Source organism: Polyodon spathula, chromosome 7, assembly GCF_017654505.1.
Source record: "Polyodon spathula isolate WHYD16114869_AA chromosome 7, ASM1765450v1, whole genome shotgun sequence".
NCBI classification, from domain to species: domain Eukaryota; kingdom Metazoa; phylum Chordata; class Actinopteri; order Acipenseriformes; family Polyodontidae; genus Polyodon; species Polyodon spathula.
Genome location: NC_054540.1, coordinates 45,172,587 through 45,173,025, shown reverse-complemented (window position 1 = coordinate 45,173,025; position 439 = coordinate 45,172,587).

The following is a 439-nucleotide window of genomic DNA, read 5'->3' as shown; positions in this document are numbered from 1 at the left end:
ATTGCCCCCCCTAGTTAACTCAACCCAATTAAAGGGATAATTAGGGTCAGCTGTTTGAATACTTTGGTTAACAGTCAGGCCTGATTTGGGCCAGCCCTGCCCAATATAAATCTGATTAACTTTGGCCCTTAACATCAGAGTGAACTTGTCAGCACACAGGTTCTAGAGACACATCATGCCACGATCAAAAGAAATCCCTGAAGACCTCCAGAAAAAAAGTTGTTGATGTCTATCAGTCTAGAAAGGGTTACAAAGCCATTTCTAAGGCTCTGGGGCGCCACCAAACCACAGTCAGAGCCATATTGTCCAAATGGAGAAAGTTTGGGACAGTAGTGAATCTTCCCAGGAGTGGCCGTCCTGCCAAAATCTCTCAGAAAACAAGACGTAAAATCATCCAGAAGTCACAAAGAACCCTCAAACAACATCCATGGATCTGCAG